The 12,324-nt window shown below is 45.8% G+C and overlaps 1 pseudogene; it reads left to right on the forward strand.

Moving 5' to 3' along the window:
• The first annotated feature begins 2,074 nt into the window (after positions 1-2,074).
• LOC134937569 (5S ribosomal RNA) lies at positions 2,075-2,191 on the forward strand (annotated as a pseudogene).
• The last annotated feature ends 10,133 nt before the right edge of the window (positions 2,192-12,324 follow it).

Here is a 12,324-nt window from a genome sequence, read left to right on the forward strand (position 1 = left end):
AGAAGTTTATTTATGCTAACCCAGGGGGTCTCATGTTCTGAACTTGAACCATCAGTATGATATTATAAACTGTTATAAACCCCATCACATATCAATACCTGTGTTATCAACAGCATTATTAATTTTAAATGGATGACTCTAGAAAGGGTGTGCATATGTTATATGGTCAAGCAATCAAGTAGAGTAGATCTTATTTCCTGAGTAATAACAAATCATAGGCAAAATTTATCAAATACTGTTTGGTTATTGTGAACAGAATTGCACTTTCCATGTTTGGAATAACGCAGAACATGTCTCTGGAAACAGGATCATCACAATGTACTGTAATCTCTGACTCAACCCTAATTTGTTCCAGCTGTTACTCTCAGTTGCCTTCCACTAATCAAGTGAATAAAGAAGCACATAGATGGGTGTGCTCCAGTGCACCCAGTTCATATTGGCATTATTATCAAATAGTGCTGAAAGAACAGGTTACATGGTATAGATTACAGTAAGGGAGAGTCTGCAAACCACTTGCCCTGAAACTAATGTATTCAATACAATATCTTTAATGTCCTAGACATTTGCAAGTAGTTTGTAGACTCTCCCTTTCTACAAGCCAACACCTTGCAGTGGATTATTTGCATGAAATTCCGCCCAAGAGGTAGAAGAACGTGGCCAGGTAAAGAAGCATGGAAAGTAGGCACTTGTCAATGTGAACTGGGACACTGTGTGCCGAATTGTGAACAGGGTGAACTGAGTTGCTTGATGTGAACAGGGGTCACAATGTCATAATGTGAACTAGGGGCATCATATGGCCTAATGTGAACTGGGGACACTGCAATCTGGAATAATGTGACCTGGGGTACTCTGTGGCATAATGAGACCTTAGGGCACTGTGTGAACTGGAAACCCTACAATATGGCATAATGGGAACTGCTGCTTGTCAATGAGACATATGCTGAAAACTGCTACAGAGAAAGGTGTCTCTAGAAGCATTGTGAACCCCTTTAACATTTTGCTATGGGGTCCACAAATTTCTAGCTGCAGTACATTCCTGTAGATACGGATATAGTTTTGATGCAGATGTGCAGGGTGAAAATGTGTATATTCCCCTAAAGCTATTGTCATATATCCAGGGGGGGTTCATGTGGAGTTTCCAGGTTGGTCCCCTCCTCTCCATGGGACAGTAGGCTCCAGCATTGTGCCGGAGTGTACTGCGCATGAGCAGGGCTCCAAAAACATAGGGCCTGTCATGTTCCGGAGACTAATTTCACTACTGCGCGGCTGCCATTTTTACTGAGATTTTGCTGTGGATGCAGTGCCCGACGCGGGACTCCAGAAAGGATAAGTATTTAAAAATGGGTGTAGTGTAGGCCCCACCTCGACTCAGGGGCCAATGTGCACCACACACATTGCACCCATGATCTAAACGCCAATGCATATATCTAACTGTGCTGAGGCAGACCTGCCGTGAACGATTACGCTTTCTCTGTGAAGCCCAGCATAATATATTTTTATATAATAATACAAGATAAAACTAAAGAGCCATACACACTAGACAACTATTGTGAATGTCTTGAGGTATAGATATGTTTCCGCACCAATAAACAATAGAAACAAAGGGGGTAATTCCAAGTTGATCGCAGCAGGAATTTTGTTAGCAGTTGGGCAAAACCATGTGCACTGCAGGGGGGCAGATATAACGTGCAGAAAGAGTTAGATTTGGGTGGGTTATTTTGTTTCTGTGCAGGGTAAATACTGGCTGCTTTATTTTTACACTGCAAATTAGATTGCAGATTGAACACACCCCACCCAAATGTAACTCTCTCTGCACATGTTATATCTGCCTCCCCTGCAGTGCACATGGTTTTGCCCAACTGCTAAAAAAAATTCCTGCTGCGATCAACTTGGAATTACCCCCATAATTAGTTATAGTAATGGCTGATAACCAACAGATAGGCTCACAGTCTAACGCCAACAGCAGATCGTTTTGTACCTTTTCTATCAAGTGGTGACATAATATCTTGATTTCTTCTTCTTTTTCCTATTCATGAACTCTCATCAACGATTCTAGAGAGGGCCAGGAAATATCATCTACTACCACACCACACTTAAAATGCCCAATCTCATTTGATCTTGGAAGCGAAAAAGTGTGGGCCGGACCAGTACCTGGAGGGTGACCCCCAGAGAATATCTGGTGTAGTATAGTAAGATAAAATAATAAGCCAGTCTAACGTTGACAGCAGATTCATACTTTCCTTATTTTCCTGTCTGATCCTGTATTCACAAAATACTACCTGATACTGTTGGTCCAAATGGCGACTGTGTAAACAAGTCCCAATTTAGGGTTAGCATTGACTTTACACTTTGAGGACGCCGCTGCTAAAGTCCCTAATATAGGGCTTATTATTATCCTGCTGCATATTAGGCTATTATGCCTTTATCTTTATATTTTTTCATGTTTTATTTCTTATATTTATAGATTGTTTGCTCACTAGGGATATGTAATTCACAGAAAATATAATTTCATAAAAATTAGTGGACAAAGGTTATACCATAGAGTCTTTTTTTCAACATAAGTGATTTTATACGGATTTAAATAAAAGTTACATTTTAACCCCTTTAGGGGTCTTTTTCCCAATAAGTGCGCCAACAAAGGGTCTTTCTTTCTTGTGTCTTGCATACTGACTATTGTGAACGATATGGCGATAACGACGATTGTGAACGATATATTGTTCACATCGTCTAGTGTGTATGGCCCTAGCGATGGCCAATGCACGCACCCATGCTCGTTAAGAGCAGGTCGCGGGTCGGCTGTGCAGACAGCTGAATGTGAGCAATGTCACTTGTGACATCGCTCATCTCGGCATGTATGTACGGAGTCGTGACGAGCGATGTGCACAATGTACCATTGCTCCTCCTCCCGGACCCTCCCCGGCTCTATCTTACCAGGCGCTGCCGCCAGGATCACACAGGACGGAACCACACAGCCAGCCCGCATAGCCTCCTATCTCCTGCCGTCAGCGTGTACTCCAGCATGTATTCTCTGTCACCACTGCCCCACCAATGTACAGGCCATTTAATTAAAACTCTTCCACCACTGTGCCACCAATGATTTCCACTGTTGCCACTTTTTATATATATATATATATATATATATATATATACATAATATAGCGAAGCTGGTCTAACAAGCAGGGACACTCAGGAGACGGCTTATCCAAAAAAAGTGTAAACACACACATTTATTGCATCACAGAAAGCCAACATTTCAGGGCACAACTGCCAACTGCCCCTTTGTCAAGGTGATGAAGTGAACTTGACAAAGGGGCAGTTGTGCCCCGAAACGTTGGCTTTCTGTGATGCAATCCTTGTTAGACCAGCTTCGCTATACATCTACCTGTCCAGTTGGCACCAGAGCAAATTGCACATTGTGGGTGAGTGCCGATCCAAACTTTATATATATTTTATATATATATATATATATATATATATATATATTGGATGTGTGGTGCCCGGCACTCTCTCCACTGGCAATGCAATACAAAGGTGCCCCCCTGCAGTGGATCATGCATAAACAAACGAAAAGACGAAAAAGGCAGCGGCACTCCAGGATTTAAACAAGTGATGTAGTGTATTTTAAAAAAGCGTCACATGGAAACCAAAGTTTTGGGGCCTGTTGCCCCTTTATTAAGATGTGAATATTAAAATATGTAAATAAGTGCCAATTCCAAAGATATCATTTGTCTTTCAAATTGTTTGAAAAATCGCTTATGGGGTCTACACACTTTAAGATATAACTGAACGATATGAACATTCTCGTTCATTAATGAACGAGAACTCGTTCATATCGGTCAGTGGGGGAGATTCATATGTTTGAAAAGTCGGTTGGGTGTCTGTTTTTTCCTGTCTATTAGATAGGAAAAAACAGACTCCCAACTGACTTTTCAAACATTTGAATCTCCCCCAGTGTGTAGGCACCAACGATGAATGATGCGCGGCCCCGCACTCGTTCATCGTTGGTACCGGGTCGCTTATGCATGCAAGTCAATATGGACAATCTCGTCCATATTAGCATGCACTGCTATGGAGCCAGGTGAGGTAAAGAAATTTCACTCCCCCCGTCACCTCACCCCCGCCGCCGGCCGTCGGGCAGCTCGGCGGCGGGTCGCCGAGTGCGTAGGGCCCTTTAGTGTGTACACTCAATTTTGTTTGTCAGGGCTCTGGGAAGTTCAAGGGAAATTGCTCATCTTCCACATTGTTTGTCTTTCACATTGGTCATGTCTTCTAATGTGTAGGGCCCTTTACCTGGCTTGGTTAAAATCTCTGAATTGCCTTTTGATATTCTCACCTGGGGAGTTGTCACAGCTTTAAAAGATTTGTCCATAGCTGTAGCAACCAAGGATCTCCACTCCACTTAAATTATTACATAAATTATTTATAGAAGTTAAAATTTCCTAATGCTATGTAAACTATAATTTCTTGCAATTAGTATTAAACATGCATTAACCATATAGAAATGGTCACGTTATGGTATATCAGGTGATCTCAGACCTTATATTTATTTTAAAGGGACCATACAGGACACTAGAAATGCTATGTGTATGTTATATGTTCAAGTAGCCAAGTAGAGTAGATAAAGTTGCTGCCATTCATCTGGGTTTTCTCATGTTGAGAGATTCAGATCACTTCCTTCTTTGAGCTTCAGTTCTCAGTATAACTTTTTAGTATATTAAGGTAATTACTCTACCCTGCTTCTGAGTAATGTCAGCACTGACAGGAGATGAATTGCAGGCCCTAGAGGCATTTATTTCAGTACTTCAATGACATGGCAGGGATTATTTTTCACAATGTTATTTTTATCACACTCCACCTCTATATTTTCAGCATCTACTATTATTCACAAAACTTTATCATTTTTGAAAGTTAAGGGATCATTTAACATTTTGCACAGCACATTTACAGGTATTTCATTGAGATTGCATAAGTTTTATGGCTGTGCACAGGATCGGTATAAGATCCCACCGCCCGCGATGCCGAACGCCAGGATCCCGACATCCGCATCCCGAGCAATGGAGTGCTGGCAGGGGAGCGAGCGCAAAGAAGTCCCTTGTGGGCTCTCCGTGCTCATCACGCTGCGAGCTCGGTGGCGAGGTACGCTAGCCACAGGTTCTATTCTCCCTCTATGGGTGTTGTGGACACCCGTAGAGGGGAAATCACCTACCTCGCCGGTTTACCGGTGGCGGTATGGCGGCATTGGTATTGTGATCCCGACTATTGGTATGCAGACCGCATACCCTGTGCACATATCTGTCTATTTAAGAAACAAGGGTTCCCAAATAGAGTGCAGTGTAACAAAACAAAAAAACAAACATAAAAAAACAAATAAAAAACTACAACAAATACACTGGGTTAATTTAAAAGAGTAATAACATGAGAAATTCCCCTTCTGTACTGAGAATTTGATCCAGGCTGGCTAGCGAAAGCCTGGTGCACTATGGGGAGGGGTGTTTCAATAAACATCCTTTAACAGAGGATACCAGCTATTCACTGAGCAAGTTTGGGATTACTGAAGTGGCAACTTTTGCACCAGTGTTATACCCATTTTACACCGCCCGAAATATCCCGGGTCCCCTCTCCAAAATCCCCGGATCTACTTTCCCAGAAACGCATTTTCCTGGGAATCGACCAGGGTTGGACGTGGTAAGACCCGGGTAGGAGGCGGTGTAAATGGGTAAGCTAGGTCATCTGACCAGGTACCCATTTACAGCATGGCAGACCTCCTGAACCACAGTGTCTGAAAGGCAGTCGGAGGCTGGTTGCCGTGAAGCGCCTGAGGCTGGATACACAGTGCATGCTGTATATGCAGATAGCAGCGCTGTATGGGTGCCCGGCAGTGCCGGAATCTGGGTACAGCACAGCAGCTTCCAGATTGCTGGGCTTGTCCCCAGCGTGATGCACCGGAGTCCCGATCTGCCAGGTTTCCTGGCGATTGGCGATGATGTCATCTCCAATGTCAATGATTTTTTTAACCCCAAGCCTATCGCTTACTGGTAGGACCTGATGGGATTCTGGGCCTAATTCAGCATGGACTGTAGATGTGCGAAAAATCGAACATCTACAATCCATTGCACTGACATGCAGTGGGACACCCAGCACGGGGCAAGACTGCCCCGCATGCCGGATAGGGCCCCCCCCCCCCCCCATGTGAAAGCATCGCACAGTGTGGCGATGCTTTTGCATGTTCAGGGCAGTCCTCTGTCTACGTAGCCTAGCTGCTAAGGCAGATGGCTGCACGCTAAGTTTCGGGTCTCAGCAGCTGCATGTGATGTCACGCAGCTGCCACGGCCCGCCCTGCAAACGGTCCAGACACGCCTGCGTTGTCCGGACCGTGCCCCCCCAACGCTGTCGCAACTCCCCCTCATACGAATGCCTCTGCCTATCAATCAGGCAGAGGCATTCGCAGGTATAAGATGCCGTCACATCTCAGTGTGCGCGAGTGCAGCTTCCGCGCGCGGAGTACAGCACATTACCGGACAGCATTCCTTAAATGTGAGTGGTATATATCCCAGAGATTAATGCTTTTGTGCAGCTTACCCTGCTGCAGTTATGAGGGTGGCGATATACTGCAGCTATACAGCAGACATACTGTATATATTTAAGGTGAAGCAGTCTATATACATACGTGCCAGTGTTGCACTAACTATACATCAACTCTCCCATCTCACAGTCAGACAGTAAATAACAGACACAGTGCTTCCAGCTCCAGTGTGCAGAGGAGGTTGCAATGTGCACTGCAGCAGCGCTGAGGAGGGGAAGTGGCTGCCATGCAAGGTAAGGGGGAAATATGCAGCAGGACACTGGGGGTCATTCCGAGTTGTTCGCTCTGTATTTTTTTCTCGCAACGGAGCGATTAGTCGCTAATGCGCATGCGCAATGTCCGCAGTGCGACTGCGCCAAGTAAATTTGCTATGCAGTTAGGTATTTTACTCACGGCATTACGAGGTTTTTTCTTCGTTCTGGTGATCGTAATGTGATTGACAGGAAGTGGGTGTTTCTGGGCGGAAACTGGCCGTTTTATGGGTGTGTGCGAAAAAACGCTACCGTTTCTGTGAAAAACGCGGGAGTGGCTGGAGAAACGGAGGAGTGTCTGGGCGAACGCTGGGTGTGTTTGTGACGTCAAACCAGGAACGACAAACACTGAACAGATCGCAGATGCCGAGTAAGTGTGGAGCTACTCAGAAACTGCTAAGAAGTGTCTATTCGCTATTTTGCTAATCTTTCGTTCGCAATTTTGATAAGCTAAGATTCACTCCCAGTAGGCGGCGGCTTAGCGTGTGCAAAGCTGCTAAAAGCGGAATGACCCCCACTGTGCGGCCGACCCCACCGTGCGGAGGAGGAAGCAGGGGCCGTGCGTGCACTACAAATACCCAATAGGCAGCAGCACGAACCAACCATTTCCCGGGTAACCTGTCGTTCTCATCACTTCCCTGAGAGGACCAATCACAAGCATCAAAAGAGACTGCGGCTTGTGATTGGCCGGTTCTGCTTTACCTATTCCCCCTCTGCATCCAGTGATTGGCTGTAGAGGGGGGAAAGCGCCATCAGTGTGATGTTCCCCGAAGCATCTCCTTCAGCGGCTGACTAGCACTAACACGGGATTCCCCAACAGGTTCCTGAGCTGCTGGAAGCAGGGCAGAAGCGGACACTGGCCACACCCACCGGGAACAGCTCGTGCGCTCACTGTTTGCCACGCCCACCATTTTAAGCCACGCCCAACGGTTTTTTCTTTTCCAACTGCCCGAGTCGTCGTCTCCAGCACACGCCGCGAGGGAAGCTCTGTGTGTGGTATGTGATAGGGGCTAAGGGGGCGGAGTTACTAATTACCGGATGTTTTCCGCGGATGTGTCATGATTTCTGGGGCAGAGGTGACGGTAGATGCTAAATCCTAGTGGGCTAAGGGACCTGTGACGCCAGGGGGCGGAGCAAGGACGGCAGGATACTATCAGTATCCACCCACCAACTATTACCTTTAGTAATCAGGTGGCGAGCGAAGCGAGCCACCGTACCCGAATCGTGGCGAGCGAAGCGTGCCCGCGAGGGTCCATTTCTGGACCCTTTGCCGTACTTAAACCTCCCCTTCTCTTGCGTGTCACGTAGGTCAAATGTCCCTTAGCCCAGGGCCGTAACTAGGTGTGTGCCGATGGTGCCTTGTCCACAGCGCAAATGCACTGAGGGTGCACCATCGAGCATCTCACCCGCACAGCCGCAGATTCACTGTTGTAGGCGGCGCCGCCTGGGTCCCGCTGACGGCGGTGCAGCCGCCCCCACACGACTGTGTCCTGCTGCTGAAGCCGCCACCCGCCCGCCCGTGTCCCGGTTAAGCCGCTGCTGCCCGCCCGTGTCCAGCTTAAGCCGCCGCTGCTGCTGCTGAGGTCCCGGCAGCGCTGCGGCTGAGTTCTGTCTGTGAAGTGGACAGGAGGAGTCAGGAGCCGGCAACAGCACGTAAGTGTCTAAACAGACACTACACTCTACTATACTGCACTACACTACACTATACTACACTATACTACAGTACACTACACTATATTACACTACTCTTCACTACACTATATTACACTACACTTCACTACAGTACAATACACTACACTACAGTATATTACACCACACTTCACTACAGTACACTACACTACACTACATTACACTACACCACAGTACACTTCACTACACTACACTACACTACACTACACTACACTCTAAGGGTGTGTGTGTGTGTGTGGGGGGGGGGTGTAAGGGGGAATCTGCCTGCCGTACTGTGTTAAAGGGGGACTCTGCCTTCCATAATGTGTAAAAGGGGTACCTATCCTGCCGTAACGTGTAAAAGGTGGACTCTGCCTGCTGTAATGTGTAAAAGGTGGCCGCTGTCTGCCGTAATGTGTAAAAAGGGAACTCTGTCGTAATGTGTAAAAAGGGGACGCTGTCTGCCGCAATGTGTACAAAAGGGGACGCTGTCTGCCGCAATGTGTAAAAAAGGGGACGCTGTTTGCCGTAATGTGTAAAAAGGGGACGCTGTCGGCCGTAATGTGTAAAAAAGGGGACTCTGTCTGCCATAATGTGTAAAAAAAGGGACGCTGTTTGCCGTAATGTGTAAAAAAGGGGACGTTGTTCGCTGTAATGTGTAAAAAGGGCATGCTGTCCGCCGTAATGTGTAAAAAGAAGGTGCTGTCTGCCGTAATGTGTAAAAAGAGGACGCTGTCTGCCGTAATGTGTAAAAAGGGGCTCTACCTGGTGTAGTGGCGCTACTGTGCGGCGTAATTTGAATAATGGAGACTACTGTGCACCATTATATGAATTGGTATTATTTTGTGGCCACACCCCTTTCCCATGAAGCCACACCCCTATATATTTTTGCACGCGCCTACGGCGCGCACTGCCAACGGTCTACATTAAAGGGGGGGAGGCGCCGATGCAATTTCTTGCACACAGCACTAAAATGTCTAGTTACGGTACTGCCCACTAGGAAATAGACACAACCCCGACGTCACTAGTCTTAAATTGTTTTCCCCTCCTGTCATTATTCAAACACGTGCCAGCAGCTGATTGGCTGGCGCACCATTTAAGAATGGTTACACATAGTAAAAATATGGCTCAATATGGCAGATATGGCAGATGTATTAAGCCTGGAGAAGGGATAAACCAGTGGTTAATGCAAGGTACCATCCAATCAGCTCCTAACTGTCATTTTTCAAATCCGTAATGGTTGGCTGGCTGGTGTGTTATCACCTTCCACTTATCACTGGTTTATCACGTCTTTATCACCTTGGAGACTTGGTCTAATTAGACATATTTATCTGCATACTGTAATTAATAATTACCGTATATACTCGAGTATAAGCCGACTTTTTCAGCACTTTTTTTTGTGCTGAAAAAGCCACCTCGGCTTATACTCGAGTCAGTGCAGTGTGACAGGCAGAGCAGTGTGAAGGAAGGACACGGAGCGCACAGCGCGCGCCTCTCCTGTGTCCCTCCTGCATCTCCGGCGGCAGCGGCGGGTCTATTAAAGGAAGTACCCGTTCGTGACCTCTGATCACGAACCGGCACTTCCTTTAATAGACCCGCCGCGGCCGCCGGAGATGCAGGAGGGACACAGGAGAGGCGGGCGCTGTGCGCTCCGTGTCCCTCCTTCAGAAGACAGCACGGGATCGACGGAGGGGTAAGTAACAGGCACTGGGGGAGTATATTTGGCACTTGCGGAGGGGTCATATGTGGCAGCATGAGGGGCATATGTGGCAACATGAGGGGCATATGTGGCAGCATGAGGGGCATATCTGGCAGCATGAGGGGCATATCTGGCAGCATGTGGAGCATAGGGGCATATCTGGCAGCATGAGGGGCATATCTGGCAGCATGAGGGCATATCTGGCAGCATAAGGGCATATTTGGCAGCATGAGGGCATATCTGGCACATCTGGCACTGTGGGGCATATTTGGCAGCATGAGGGCATATCTGGCACATCAGGCACTGTGGGGCATATCTGGCAGTATGAGGGCATATCTGGCACTGTGGGGGCATATCTGGCAGTATGAGGGCATATCTGGCACTGAGGGCTGTGTACGGCTAGAGCTGCATTTCCCACCCTAGGCTTATACTCGAGTCAATACGTTTTCCCAGGTTTTTGTGGTAGAATTAGGTGCCTCGGCTTATATTCGGGTCGACTTATACTCGAGTATATACGGTATACACAGTTTAGACTTCCTGAAGTCTCCACAGTTCAACAGTGCAGGTGCTGGTACTAAAGAAAACTTTCCTCTTTAGGGCTGTTATCAGTGGGTAATCCATCGATGGTGTGAAACCATTTACAAGGAAACCATAGATGGTTTCATCTTTGATGATTGCCCTTGCTTTAGTGTTTAGTGAGTTGCAGGCCAACCAGGGCCCAGGGGCATGGCTTAGTGTGTGTCAGAGGCGGCACTATGTTCCGTGTCCCGACACCTTGAAGAAAAAAAAGAAAAAAATTCAGTAGCTCTGTAGCATAGATGGCGGGAAACCATCTGGTGTGTGACAGAGTGTTAGTAAATTAAGACTGTAAGCTCCTATGAGGCAGGGACTGACATGGATGACTTGTACTCTCTGTACAGCACTGCGTTTATTTGTGGTATGATATAAAGAAACAATAATAATAAATATACATGTATATCAGGAATATATTATCACGCCTCTAACTTTTTTTTTAGGTGGACCTTCTCCATAATTGAACTGTGAGGTCGTCAGCACAGCAAGCTACATCTCTGGACTTCTGTGAGGTCATCTTTACTACAGAGCATATACTGAAGACAGAATGGCAGGAGACGTAGACCCAAGACAGGTAATTAATATTATTATTAATTACTGATAACTTCCAGGCTAGACTTTAGTTCTAGACCTGTAGAGGCGTGGTAATATATTCCTGCTATACATGTATATTTATCAGATATGTGTGTTTGCCGTAGACTCTATTCTTTGTAAAAATGAAGGGATAATAAATAGGCCCCTTAGAGAGAAATCACCCTGCCAACAGGGACAAGTGCAAAGAGATAGTTATGCAACAGAGTGTGTGTATGTGTATATGTGTGTGTGTATGAGCTGTTACATGTTATGAAATTTAGACTGTAAGCTCCAATAGGGCAGGGACTCTTGTGAGTAATATATGATATACTCTACTCAGCGATGCATACATTTTTGTTGATAGGGTCATCTGTGATATAGAGTGATCGATAGATAGTTATTTCCCCAGTATGTAGATTATTTAGATTTATATATTTATGTTTACGGATTTGTTGTATTTTATATATGTTTTATTTATATTTCATAGATTTAAATATCTTTGGACTTGGTTTATTTGTTCTGCCTTAGGCTGGGTACACACTAGGCTGAAGGGCAATTGGTCCAATGGTCGGGCTGAATTCCCTTTGTCCTGGACCATGCCAGATTGCCAGTACACACTAGACAATATAATGAAGGATGGAACATCATCTCGTTCTGTCCTTCGTTTCACCACACCAGTTCATACGCGATATCTTTTAGTTGGCTATGCTGCAATGCTGACCAGAAGATGTCATCTGCGACCCACAGGATTGCGCAATAGTGTGTACACACTAGGGGATGTAGACGATTTGTCATTCTGATTTGGCAAATCCTCTGACAACGATCTAGTGTGTACCCGGCTTTAAAGAGCTATATGTTAATGCTTTTTATTTTTTGTATATAAGTCATGTATTGAGATATTTTGCTATATAGTTATTTGCCCAGTATGTAGATTTTTTTATAGATTTATATTTTTATGAATGCAGATTTGTTTTATT

The sequence above is a fragment of the Pseudophryne corroboree genome, chromosome 6 (assembly GCF_028390025.1).
Source record: "Pseudophryne corroboree isolate aPseCor3 chromosome 6, aPseCor3.hap2, whole genome shotgun sequence".
NCBI lineage: Eukaryota > Metazoa > Chordata > Amphibia > Anura > Myobatrachidae > Pseudophryne > Pseudophryne corroboree.